Here is an 11,463-nt window from a genome sequence, read left to right on the forward strand (position 1 = left end):
CGTCTGGTCCCATCACAACGACACTCAGGTCAGGATTGCCTCCAGGGCTGGGGAGCTGCCAACTTCTGGGTGGCCAAGGGACAATCAGGTGCCTGGATGTGGGTTATTTTCCCCTGTGCCGGGGTGCTGGACTCAGACCTGTACACTCCTCGGCTCAGTGCTCGCAGAGACCCTGCTCCTGATGGAAAAGAAAAAAACAGGAAATCATGGGCAGGAAATTCGTGGCAGTTTTCACTGGGCTTTCTCATGATTTATGACTTCAGGTGTAAATTCTCCCCCTACTTCCCCTTGTGCCCAACAGGCTTTGGCCACTTCAGCAGTGTAAAGAAGCCCACGTTTGGGAGATCCAGCCACCCAGGGTACTGGCAGGAGTGGCACCTGGTCGGAGCTTCCTTATAGCCCAGGGAGTCCCTGCCCGCAGGAACAACCCTTCAATAACACTGGAGGAACATAGAGAAACCCTGAAACCCCTGCAATGCTGCTACAAGTAGCTCTGGGGACTTGGGACAGAACAGGAGGAGGAGGAAGCTCAGGGTCTGGATCTTCAGCAGCCACCCCATGGGATTCCCCGGGAAGGTCTGGGGTGGCTCCCGGACTTTTCACACTCAGTTGGTGCCCCAGCGTTTTTGAAAGGAGTCAGCAAAGCTTCTCTTAAACTTGTCATTAGCAAACAGATAAATCAGGGGATCCAGACAGGTGTTCGACATGGTGAACACCCAGCTGACATAGTAGGCATCTTCTACTTGGTGCAAGAGCTTGCAAGACTTGCCATGGTACTTCGCAATGATGCCGATGGTCCTGCAGATGTGCAGGGAGCCAAAGCAGATGGCAAAAATCACCAGAGAGACTTTTGTCATCTGCAGAGACCTGCTCTTCATCTTCTTGCCTCTGGAGCTTTTCTTTGCTGCTTTAGCAATGGCAGCTCCCAACAGAGCTCTGCAGGTCAAGGAAATGACAAAGAGCAGGAGGAAAGAGCACAACCAAAACCATGTTGCAGAAGAAGTAAACAAAGGACAACTCTGATGAATATTTAGGCATTTTGCTGAGCCGTCGATAACTGAAGTCTTGAGGAGGAAGAAGAAAGGCAGCCCTTGGACAAAGAGGACGAGCCAGACGAACAAGCATAGCCTTCTCAAGCAGCTCTTCTTCTTCCAGAGGGACTTGCTCTTGTATCGTACAACGACAAAAGTACCGGTGAATGCAGATGAGCATCAGGAAACAGATGCTGCTGTACATGTGGGTGCTGCGCAGGAAGACTTCGAACTGGCAGAGAAGCTGCCCAAATGGCCACTGGTTGCCAAGGCTGAGGTAGGAAATCCTGAGTGAAGCAATAGGGACGATCAGGACATCTCCCAGGACCCGGCTGAACTGCAGGATCATGCCTGAATCCCACTGCCTGATGCAGAAACAGAACACCCAGAAGTTCATGCCGTTCAGCAGGACGCAGCCCAGCAGGAGAAGGGTCCCCAGGACAGGACTGGGGCACATGGTCCACGCTGGTGTTCATGAAGGTGAGAGAGGCCAGCGGCAAGAGGTGGGATGGAAAAGAGAAAGCAGTGAAACCACCCGAGCTCATCATCTTAAGGCTGAGCTGGATCAGAGGCAACAGTGGCTGAAGCAGCAGAGGCAGGTTTTCAAATGATCCCTGATCCTGAAGATCTGTGGCCAAAAGTTGACCACTATTTATCCTAGCCTCCACAGGAGGAGACCTGGCAGGGGCAAGGGGCCAAGTCTTGCTTTTCACACGTAAATATATGACCTCATGGGAATCAGACTCGAACCTGCCACGCTCCGTTTGACTTTCTCTGGTTGTGCTACAAAGGAAAGAGAGAGGGCTACAAAGGAACTGCAGGAGCAGCTTAAATGTTCACCACTACTAACTGCTGATAGGGGAAGATGAAATAGATGATGCTGTTCTTGCTTGGCTCCAAAAGCCTCTGCATTTAAAATCACTAGTGAGATCCCAGCATCACCCACACTACAATTATTTCAGCTGGTTTTGTTACAGCGCAGTTGGCAAGCGGCTCACCAACCTACTCCCTACTCAGACTTCCCAGCCCTGCAGACAGAGTAGCCCCCGTGCACCCTCCGTCCGCCTTGCTCGGCTGCCATACCCAAACTTCTCCCACTGTCCCGCCAAGCGGGACACCCCGTTAGGTATGAGGTGCTGCTGTTTATTCACAGCCTGGTGAAGGGAGCATCTCCAGTGCATTAGTTGGGTCTCTCCCCTGGAGGAAGGACCACAGGGCAGGTGGCTGATGCTGCTCCCTCCACCCACGCCAGCTCATGCCCTTGAGGTACCTCTTCATCGCCAGCGGCACCAACAGCAGGGAGGCTGGTTGGGGGCACATCAGCATCCTCCAAAGCTGCTCTTTCCATTGAGCACAATTGTAACCATGGGGTGACCCAAAATTGTGCCAGGCTCCTGTTGGCAGGAGCGACGGCGGGGCGAGGAGTGAGACCGTCACAGCAGTACCGAGCTCTGCCTGGCAGGCACCGAGCCTGTCCCTTTTTGGGACGCAGCTTTTAAGCCCGTTGGTGTCTCACCAGTGGTAAAACATTTCCCTGGCCATTTGGGAGCCTCACATCCATATGTGGATGATTCTGAAATCAGACACGTTTGATTATGTTTAAGCACTTGGATTTACACCCTGGCTCTTGTACCGGTCCTTGCTCACTCTGCCTTTGGGGTATGACCGTGTGGCATGCCAGCATCTCCCCAAAATGCTCAGGGCCACTTTGGGATAATGGCTCCGTGTAATGAGCCATTTCCAGGAAGATGTTTTCAGCCTGCCCTGCTGCAGCCACAGCTCACGGCTCTGCACTGCATCCCCTGGGATGCGGGACAGACCCCAGGGAGAAAACAGGCTTGAAGGCATTTTTACAGCTGGTGCTTTTTTAGACAGAGCCACCTTCGGTCTCTCCTGGCTTCAGTCAGCCAGAGAAACTTGCAATTAAACTGCACCTTCCTGCATGCTCCGGGGTGGCTGAATGTGGCGGATGATGAAGGAACGTGGCTTGAACAGCTCAGGAGGGATTGAGAACCAGTTCGTCCTCACCAGGGCTTCCTCAAGCCTGAATGAAACAGGGTGTCATTTGCTTAATCTAGCCTTTAACTCCTGTTTTGGTAAAACTGGGAGTCTAACCCCAGGGGTCGGGGAATGCTGATTATTATTTGCTAAGCCACCAGCTAAAGACAGCGGCTTCTAATACAGAGAGGTCTATGGCTATTGCAGCCATTAACCATTTGCTTTCCTCTATCTTTCACTACTTTTCCCAAAAAATGAACCTTTCCAAATTAAGGACTTTTAAATAATGTTTTGTTGCTGCTTTCTGGCATCATCATCATCCACAAAGCTCCAGAAATCCCACCCCGTTGCAGAGAGCAGCCACACTGGCAACAAGTGGATCCTTTCTTTTCTACCCAGAGCAGAACGGCTGTGGTGGCAATGACCTGCTCAGCTCTCAGGGTGACAAAAATCTACAAGGTCATGGGCTTCATTTTCCCCACACTAGCCGTGGTCTGGATTTGATGCCCACTCTGTAGAAAGCAAGTTTTAATATATGCAATAATTTCTTAATGAAAGAGGCAGAGGATCTGTACTCTGAGTGAGAAGAGAAATTTTGAGTGGTAAGAAGAAAACACCTAAGGATTACTCAAAAATTTAAAATCTGCTTTAACAAGGCAAAGCAGGAAGAAAAGAGAGTTAATTTTCACTTAACTTGAAGGTGAATCACACAAGCCATTAGCCACACACTTACCTGGAAAACAGCAGTAGAATTAGAGCTAATCTGGTTGCGAAGGGGAGTAATCAGGACTAGCATCCAGCCCTGCGTCTCTGAGCACTACAGGGGTTTTGCTTGCTCTTTACGTAAAAAAACTTACCTGTTTCAGCCCTTATGAAACCTCAACAGCGTTGCATGGGATTACACCCATGGAGAGTTTTGTCTTTAGAAACTGATTCCTGTTAAAACAGCACATGAATAAAACATCACACGCAGCCACAGGGGAGACTTACCCCGTCCTCCCATGAGGGTCAGTCCGTGGTGCAGCTGGTGACAGAGCGGCAGAAGCACCCAAGCTCCTTCAGACTTGCCAAAAGAAGAAGAACCGATGGGCAGGAAGAAGCTCCGGTGACCCCCTGGTTGTATGATGGAAAGGGGAGTACGGTGGTGAAACTGCAGCAGCTCGGAGAAGTGCAGGCAGGAAAAGCAGTAGCTGATTTATGAGAACAGCTTGCTTTTGCTCAAAATCCACCAAAAGCAGGAGCCTCTGGGGTTGCTCTCACCAGGGGAAGATCTAGAGGATGCCAGTGAGTGGAGCACAGTCCCTGCAAGTCAAGGATGCAGGTGAAGCGGTTGCTTTGATGACCCTGCCAAGCACCGGCGAGCGGGGTCCAACCTCAGCAGGAAGCATCGAGGGGTGCAGAGCTCAGCAGGGCTGAGGTGACACCGCTCCCCCAAACTGCTGGAGTGCCAGCAGGTCGGCGACCACAGCAGCGGGGCCACGTGGGGTGAGCTGGGCAGTCAAGTCAGGGTTTCCAGGTACTGCAGACACTAATAAATGTGAGTAGCTGTAACCTCAAAGGCAGAATTTGATGCCGAAGGGAGGGCTTCAGCTCTCTGGTTTGACCCAGCCCAAGACCTCAGCTGCAGCATTTAAATCCAGCAGTTTTGGGGTGCTGTTTACTCTTCTGGCTCAGTAAAAGCTGCAGATTTGGTGGGATCATAAGTTCTGGATGGGGAGGCGTGCCCCTGAGTCACACCAAATACTCCAAACAAGCATCATACTGTAGGTCAGAAAATGTGAATTTCTGAAACTGTCTCCCTGCTTCTTTCCCAAGCAAAAGAAACCCCCCAAAGGGCTTTGTTGAGATATTCAGAAGATGATCTCCGGTCTGTTGACTCCGTCAGTCTTCTGGTCCAAGCCCAACTTGTGAAACTCACTGCCACCAGCTCTAACTTGTACAAACCCTTTGCTTCGTAAAGGCAGGACAACATCTATAGCTGAAATTAAAAGCCCAGAGGGTGAAATCCTGATGCTCCATCCCAATGAACTCTTTGGGACCAGATGGAAACAGTCCCTGCAGGAAGGTTACTGCATGGATGGTCAAAACTTGATGCTTTAAAACCTCCCTGAACGCTCCTGCTAGCACCCAGCACCGGGGCGATCGGGGCTTTCACTGGCTCACCGCAGAAGGATTGGAAACTTCTCTGAACCATTTCAAGCCAAACGGGAAGTTTCTAAGAAAAGTGTGGTTTAGCGTACAGCCTACAGCCCACGGAGTCTATTTAGAGCAGAGCCAACAACCCCCACAGCTTCCCGCCCCGGGACTTCATCTAACGCGATCTGAAGCCACACAAGGTGACTTCCTTCCATTGCACCGTGCAGCACTCAAGGGAAAGCGCTGCACATCGTGGCCTGGGGCGAGGGGCTGCGGCAGGGCTTACAGTAAGTGCTGTGTTCTTTTTTTTTTTTTGGGGGGGGGGGAATGTTCCTTTTTTTAATAATAAAGAGCACAGCTCAGTGCAGCGGCTGTGGTGGTTTTGTATCAGAGACCTTGCTGGCTACAGTGCATGGGTTGTCTTCTCAGGAGTTCCTGTTCGGAGTCATTTCTTGTGTATTGTGACGTCACGGCACAGCCCTTCCTCACTGAGGAGTCACCTGCTTCCCCTGCACGGGGGGGTAAACGTGTGTTCAAGGGTGCTATGGGGGAACAGAGGGGTGAGAGTGCAGAATCAGACCCAAACGCCCCAGGGGACTTAAGTTACCTCAGCAGACAGATGCAAGCTGGCCGCCCTTGACTGCATCCTTGTTAGCCCGGACCTTCGGACAACCCAGTTAATTGTGCAAAAACGGACTTGCAGGTGAGCCCCCACAGGGGTCTGGACTCAGGCCGTTGGGTTGCATCGCTCCCTCAGGCCTCTGGAGGTCCACACCACTGAAGACTAGTGGATCTTGAGCTCTCTGCCATCATCGGCTCCCACCACGAGGTGTGTTTCTTGGGCAGGACTTTCTCCAACAGAGCTGAAGAGCAACTTGAATATTTGCAAAAAAACAAAGCAAAGCATACAACCATCTGAAACAAGACTCTGGTTTGCAGTCACGTGTTCCTCTGCATAAATGACGAGAGAACAACCATTTGTGCTATAAATTCAGCATCAAAGACGCTTTTAGCCATACTGGATCACCCCTTACACCACCAGCTGTCCCGCTGAGGTGGCTTCCAGCCACCGCCTTTGCTGGCTCCCAGGCTGGGAAAGTCAAAACCAGCAGAGAAAGATGCAAGGCCTGAATGAGAATGGAGACAATCCAAACACCATATATGTAAAAAAGTTTATTGGAAGTAAACATGACGATATTTACAGGGATAAATCCAGCATGTGATCAGCAGAGCAAGGCATTCCAGTCCCTTCACCGTTCTTTAAGGCTGCAGCAGTCAGGACATCTGCCTGCCCCATTCAGGTCCATCTGTCCCCATTCAGGTCTGTCTGTCCCTGCTCAGGTCCATCTGTCCTGTTGAGGCTGGGAGCCCAGCTCGTGCAGCGAGGCCGGTCCTATCCTGCACCACTTCAGTAATTAATTTAAACATTTTCTGCATAGGAAGCGCTCCCAGCAAATTCACACACACTTAGCAGAAGAGCAGGGAGAACATCCAGCTGCACGTCCCCCGTAAGACCAGGGCAGGCTCAACTCTAGGAAAGCAAAGTCCCCCACCACCCAGAAACGCTTTCTGAATATTTTTCCTCCTGACACCTTCTCCATTTGTTGCTCTGTTACTTGTGGATGTACCTGCATGTATTGGGATAGGCAGTGGACACCTTGGGAAATAGCCACAGTGTCACAGAGCTGAGGCACATCTTTGCAGAGAGTTTATGCTTTGAAATGTGCAGAAAGTGTTAATTGCTACTCCCATCTCCTTTTTCAAAAATATCCGAACACAAGGCATGAACTTCATCTCCCAAGGCAAAAACTTCATCTCCCCTAACAGTAGAGATCTACGTTCGAGTTCTTTATCCAGCCTGCCTGGGATAGAGGATTGGGCACTTCAAGAGCATGGTTCAGCCAGCTTTCTTTTGATGTTTAACTTTGGAGGAGACGAATCACAGCCCCTCACGTGCCCCTCTGCAGCACAGGGGTCTGGATGCCTAGCTCAGGTGCAGAGCTCTACCTTGGGCCAGGTGACTCCTGCCGTGGGTGACTGAACAAACACAGTGTCAACCGACAGGAACAATTTGCAAACAACTGAGAAGCAGATAAATGTGCAAATGTATCTGGTGGCTACTTCTGGATAATGAATGCATAATCTATTCCGACTCCCTTCCCTATCTACTTCTGGATAATGCATCTGTGAGCCTGAGTCAGGTTTATAAATGGTTGGCAACGAGAAAAACAGGCTGCGTTTGAGCCAAACATTATGTTCAGCAAATAAGGCAGGCAGTTTTGCCATGGACAGTTGCTGTTAGAGCTCAGTGTCAGAATCCCTCCAGTGCTCAGCGATTCCCATCCTGCGTACAACTGCTACGTGGGGTGGCAGGACGCGACAACTAACTTTTGCCTCTAAAATCTAATTTTATGCCTAAACCGCAGACTCTAATAAATGAGCAATATTGCATTCCTTTCCCATCTATCTGCTCATTAGAAAGTCGCTCTTACATTTGGCTCGGCTGCTGGGAATGCTCCGAAGAAAGCTAATTACAAGGTCACTGCAGTAAATTGCATTCAGTGGCATAACTCTGAGTCACCCCTTCAGGGCGCTTTCCCCCTTCCACCCTGGAGTAACTCATTTGACAAGGGTGAAGAAACACAGAAAAAAATTTACAGATTCCCAGTGCATAAGACTTAACGGGGAGCCAGCATTTCCAAAGTGTAGGGACTTCTGGGTGCCCCAGTGGAGGCAAGTTCTCCTGGGAATGGTGACAAACTGGACACCAAAGATTTTCCAGTCACTTTGGGAAATGCTGCTTACCGGCCACGCAGTCCTCGAGCGGGAGGAGAGGAGCCTGAAACCATTTGGAGACTTCCCAGGGTTACCCATGCAGGAGCAAATTTCATTCTTCCCCCAAGAAATCTACTCTCCATCTACTCAACCTTTTGGGAAGAAGAAAGAAAAGTTACTTCGCTGTGTTGGGTGGCAAAAGCCTCGTCCCACCTCCGGCGATCCCGCTGAGGACTGAGGCGTCTCCACCCTGGCTCCTCACCACGCAGGGACAGATTCCCCGGAGGAAGGGGCTCGTTCCTTCTCGGCCGTGCCAGGCTCAGTGAAGAGAAGAAAGCTGCAGGTTGCAGATCACGGTGCCTGGAGGATGCTCTCATGCCAGCTGCTGCTGCGAGGTGGTAAGTCGGTGCAGACCTTGTGAGGGATGGTTGCCTCTGGCTCAGTAATCTCTCCCCACGCTCTCCAGCAGAGGCATCTCACGCTTTCCGGATGATCCGCCCCGGTTTCCTCCAGTCCCTGTACCTCTCCCTGCGCACCGAGTGGACCAGAGGCCTGGAGAAGCTGGAGTGGTTTGATCTGGTGGCGTTGCTAGTGAGGAACAAAGTGAGATATCATTACTGGTGTGGATCAGAGCCGGGGCACATCTCCTGCATCTAGTGGAGGCTCCTAAAAGGACAGGGAATTTTGGTCAGCAGAACAGGGTTCACCACCGCTGCTGCCAAGAGAAGGGCCAGTGCTGGATCCTGCTGCAGCCCCTGATGCTCAAGGTGCCTAGACTGCAGAGACCCAGGGGTGAGGCCCCTATGCACCTGAAGTGGTGATGGGGACCCTCCCCGTCCCAGCTACTGGAGGTCTTGGAAACAGCTGCTGAACTACAAGTGCACAAGTGTGAGCTCAGAACCCCATAAACAGCCTGCCAGAGCCCTGAGGACCATCCCCTCTGGCCAGGCGGGTCACTGAAACCAAACCCCTTGGCTCTTCAAAACTTCCACTTCAAATACCTTTGAGCAGTTTTCCTTAAAACCACTAAACCCAACAACGTGCACACCTGGCACTTCTTTGGGCTTTTGCCACCCTTGTTACAGCCGCATTCTCTCGGGGGGTTATCCAGGGTGCGAACCAACCATGCCTTGAACCAACCAAACCACGGTCAACCACGCCACGTGCAGGGGCACCCAGGACAGTCTAGCAGAGCTGGCTTGGCTGCAGGAGCAGCGGGGCTATGTCTGCCTGCGGCTCTTCTGCAATGACTCAATTGCCCTGGGCATTTCTACTCTCCCTAGGCGCTGTGTCCCAGGCTTTTCTTTCCTTCCTCCTGGCTAACACCTTCACTACCCGTTTTTATATCTAGCTTTTGCAAAGATTGCAAAAGACTGCTGCAGTAAACGTGCACGTTCTCCTGCCAGTGCAGAGGGTGATGTGGGGCACAACAGTGACTGTAGGAATTTGCAGTGAAATTCATATGGGGTGAGGCGCATCCCCTCCCCATCGCTGCAAAAAGGGCGATGCAGTGGTGATCTCTGGGGCTGGCAATTAGAGATCTCCCCTCTTTCTAGATCCTGCTCAGAGACGTGCCTCCTGTGATCCCCAGTGGCTTTGTCAATAAAAGTTATCCAGATATCATTTCCCCCCGTGCCCGTAAGCAGTGGAGGGGGACAGTGAGGAAAGGCTGGTGGAGAGCAGAAGTGACGTGGGACGCCAGAAGTGGCTGATGAATGGAGGCAGGGAGTGGGGGAGCTGCCAGCCACTCCAGGAGCGGAGGAAGACAGAACTGGGGAAAAGCTGTGAATGTGAAAAAAAAGCTGCTTTACAACAGAGCTTGTTACTATTCAACATTCACAAAAGGAGGAAGAGCCCTGAAATCCCTGCCTGTGCTGAGGGTACAGTCAAGAGACAGTTCTCTCATGTCCTAATTCGCTTGCTGCTTTATAACTTAATTTCCTAATTGGTTTTCAAGTTAATTAGTTTTAATTTAATTTAAGGCTGGGGAAGTGGCAGCTCAGGCCCTGTGGCAGGAGATGAAGCTTCACCTCTACAGCACTGGCCCAGTTCCAGGCCGTGCTGGGAAGCGAGGTGGCCTTACATCCATCTCTTCCAAGGAGGGCTGCCTTGCTGTTATCTCAGGTTTAAGCTCTTACAGGACGGGTTTGGGTGACTTCCTTGGCAATGTCTGCAAATCCTTCCTAAAAGTCAATAATCCTGGGATCTCAGATCACACCAGTCCCTCGCTCTCATTCCTCCTAGCTCGAGATGGTACCCAGCAGCGAGAGGCGGCTCGACGGCTGCGTGCACAGTGGGAGCAGCCATCACGCTCCACCGCCGCTGACACCAGGGCTGAGCTCGGCTGGGTGCCCCAGATCCGTACATCCAATCCGGTGCAGGTGTGGGCGTACAGTCACTTTCTGTCAATTAAATCAAAGCCGATTTGCAGCTTGCTTTACACTCTCATGCTGGCACCGTATCAGCTGCGAGAGGACAGGTGATTCTCAGGCCAGGCTGCCATGGACAGATGGTACCTGGTCCAGCATTAAACCAACTGGTGTGAACCTCACTTCTGAGCTGGCTTTGTGCTGTGGTGCACCTGACCTGACGCAAGGCATGAGGAAGCTTCCTTGCACTGCTGAGCCATGGCTTGAACTCTTTGGAGAAGCAGGCTACAGATGTTGCAACCATTTCTGAGCGTTTTCTAAGCCCAAGCCTATACTGAAGGGTGAACATCTGGCTCCAGCTGTGCTCTCTGAGCACTGGAAAACCTGGCCTCGAGGGCTCATCACTCAAGAAAGCTTCAGCATTATTGCAGCGCGGGTGTATGAGCCCAGGCTACACCAGAATCAGGGTGTCCATGCAGGACAATCTTAATTCCACTAAGAGGATCCCAAATCATCCTGTAATTTTCCAGTTCTCCGGGCTGCAGGGCTTCACCTGTTTATGGTGCAATCTGTGAACGATCCCTGTGGCACACACAGACCTGGTGGCTCTGCTTTCCCAAACTGGCTGGAGTCAGCTAGAGGAGCAGCAGGAGCAGGTATCAGGGCAGGGACAGGCGGGGCAAAGCCTGCTGTGACAGCAGGCAGGGTGGGCTGCGCGGTGCGGGGCCCTGCACAAATCATCCGGTTTGGTCCCCCCTCCCCAAATGAGGTTGGGTTAGATGGCAGCCCCGAGAGATTTTTGGTTTTGCTGGGGTACCTAATTACCTTAGGTTCTCTTAAAAGAAAAAAAAAAAAAAAAAGAAAAAAAATCAGTCCTTTGACATTATCCTGGCTGCTTGATGCAAGTTGTTTGGTGGCCTCTAGTAAATAAAATTATTCCATTAAGTTTTCTGCATTGCATCCTTTTGCTAGCGCTGGGATACCTCAGACCTCAGTGCAAGTTATTGTTCAGTGCCTCCCTGCACTCCTCCTTGAAGACAGCAAGGAAATCTGCCTCTAACCTCAATTATAACCCAGCCAGCCCCATCGCTTTCAAGCTATTTCTGCACTGGAGTTGTCTCCACCCATGGCTGCATTCCCAGTGCTAATCATTT

General features: G+C 51.3%; 1 pseudogene; it reads right to left on the reverse strand.

Moving 5' to 3' along the window:
* Positions 1 to 431: 431 nt before the first annotated feature.
* Positions 432 to 1,488, reverse strand: LOC109279604 (annotated as a pseudogene).
* Positions 1,489 to 11,463: the final 9,975 nt, after the last annotated feature.

Source organism: Aptenodytes forsteri, unplaced genomic scaffold, assembly GCF_000699145.1.
Source record: "Aptenodytes forsteri isolate BGI_AS27 unplaced genomic scaffold, ASM69914v1 Scaffold518, whole genome shotgun sequence".
In the NCBI taxonomy this organism is placed as follows: Eukaryota; Metazoa; Chordata; class Aves; order Sphenisciformes; family Spheniscidae; genus Aptenodytes; species Aptenodytes forsteri.